Source organism: Trichechus manatus, unplaced genomic scaffold (genome assembly GCF_000243295.1).
Source record: "Trichechus manatus latirostris isolate Lorelei unplaced genomic scaffold, TriManLat1.0 scaffold00093, whole genome shotgun sequence".
Taxonomy (NCBI): Eukaryota; Metazoa; Chordata; class Mammalia; order Sirenia; family Trichechidae; genus Trichechus; species Trichechus manatus.
The window spans coordinates 6,151,833-6,154,445 of record NW_004444029.1 but is presented as its reverse complement, the minus strand read 5'-3'; positions in this window follow the sequence as shown (position 1 = coordinate 6,154,445).

Genomic DNA, 2,613 nt, shown 5'->3' with positions numbered 1-2,613 from the left:
TCAGAGTCGACTGGACAGTAACAGGGTAACTGGTTTTAGGGGAAACACATGTTTAACTTTACTAGGATCATTGGAGCAGTTTTTCAAAGTTGTACCAATTCACAATCCCAGGGTGTGGGCGTTCCCCTGCTCCACATCTGCAGTCGTTTTCCTGTCAGCCACTGTGTGTTTGTAAGAAGCAAATGCCCCCACGGCCCACTCCCCAGGTCGGGAAGGGTGGAGACTGAGTCTTCATTGGATTCTCTTAGGATTCTAGCTCCCCAGTGCGAGCAGTTAATGTTCCCACAGCACGTTTCTCATGCTTCTGTTGACTCTCCTGCAGTGCTGATTGCAGAAGGTGAGAAGTTGGGTTCCTTTACATTGCAGAATGTTAAAAAATTTGTTACTTTTTAAAAGACAAAGTCTATTCTCCAAGCCTCCTTTTCTCCTTGCTAAGTGTATGAGTAGGGACCTTGGGTGGTCCAAGTGGTTTGCAATTGACTACTGACCTAAAGGTTGGTGGTTTGAACCCACCCAGTGATACCATGGAAGAAAGCCCTGGTGATCTGCTACCATAAAGATTACAGCCAAGAAAACTCTATGGAGCAATTCTACTTTGTAACACATGGGGTTGCTATGAATTGTAATCGACTCCCTGGCAAAGAATTTGGTTATTTTTGTTTGTTTACTTGTTTCCTTATGTATATCAGTCAGGGTCCTGGCAGGGCTGTGCAAGGACAATGAAGGGACTATTTTAAAAGATGTGACAGGGTTAGTCAGGAGACGGGGGAGCACCTGGGGGATAGCACATGTGGGTGGCTCCTACCTGTGTTCATCAGAAGAAAGGAGAAGAGGGTGTGTTTTCCTGGTCAGCTGAGTGCTGTGGCTTTGGGAGAAGGCTGCCTGCCAGGAGTGGTGGCCTTAGGAGAGAAAAGTAGCCACTGTGAGATGCAGCCCGGAGAGAAGGGAGCCGCCAGGGAAATAGATACTCTAATCATTCCCTCTTCTCAGTAGGGTGACCAGATGTCCCGGTTTGCTCAGGACAGACCGGTTTCAGCACTGATACTCCCCTACCACAAGGAACCCCTCAGTCCCAGGCAATCCAGGAAGGTTGGTCACCCTGCCATCCTCTCATTTCCTGCTGTTGTCTCCCTTAAGCCTCACTCATCTGGGAGATAGAGGAGAAAGGACCAGGGGGCCAGCCTCCCACGGCTCCAGCCAGAAGGGTGTAGAGGAGCCAACACAAACCACCCAGAGCCTGCTGCATGGGAGGCTGAGGGAGGCAAACCCCGAGGGCCTAGCCAGTGCTGGAAGATGATGGAGTCACAGAGGCCTCTCTGGGGGATCTGCATCCCTCACGTGACGGTTTGCACTCGACTACTAACCTAATGGTTGGTGGCTTGAACCCACCCAGCAGTGCCACTGAAGAAAGGCCTGTCAGCCTACTTCCGTAAAAGTTGTTATTGTTGTTAGACGTGGTCAAGTGGATTGTGAGTCTTGGGGACCCCATGTGTGCAGAGTAGAAGTGCTCCATAGGGTTTTCAACTCTGCTACCTTTCTGAAGCGGATTACCAGGCCGTCTTCTGAGTTGTCTCTGGGTGAGTTTGAACCAATAACCATTAGGTTAGTAGTTGAGAGCAATCTGTGTCACTTGAGGACCTTCTCTAGATAGATAGATACATTGATGCATGGATGGATAGATGAGTGGGAGGGTGGGTAGCTAGGTAGGTAAGTAGATAGATAGACAAATAGACAGGCACATAGATACATATGTACATAGATATATAGCTACATATCTAGGTACGTAGATAGTACATAGATACATAGATGCACAGAGAGTACATAGACACATAGATCGATAGATATGTAATACATAGATACGTAGATAGATATATAGATAGCTGTCGTTGAGTGGATTTCAACTTATGACAACCCCAAGTGTGCAGAGTAGAACTGCTCCATAGGGTATTTTTTTTTTTAATTGTACTTCAGGTGAAGGCTTACAGAACAAATAGTTTCTCATGAAACAGTAGTACACATATTGTTTTATGATATTGGTTAGCAACCCCACAACATGCCAACCCTCTAACTTCTCAACCTTTTTTTTTTTTTTGGTGAAAATACACGTAGCCAAAGATACGCCATTTCAAAAATTTCTACATGCACAGTTCAGTGACATTGTCTACGCTCTTCCAATTGTGCTGTTATTCTCACTTAAGATGAAGGCTTACAGACCAAAAAAGTTTCTCATTTAACAGTTACTACAAATGTTGCCCTATGACAATGGTTAACAATCTCACAACTCATCAACAATATCTTTACTCAACCTTGTGTTCCCTGTCACCAGCTTCCTTGTCCCCTTCTGCCTTCTGGCCCTTGTCACTGGACTCCTGTACCTCGTTACTCTCATTTGGTTTTACGGGGCAGTCCACTCCCAGGCTGAACGGTGAACCTCGGAGATAACTTCACCACTGAGCTAAAAGTGTTTCTGGGGGCCATACTCTTGAGGTTTCTCCAGTCTCCTTTAGGCCAGTAAATCTGGTCTTTTTTTTTTTTAATATTTTAGTGTACTTCAGGTGAAGGCTTACAGAACAAATAGTTTCTCATGAAACAGTAGTACACATGTTGTTTTAT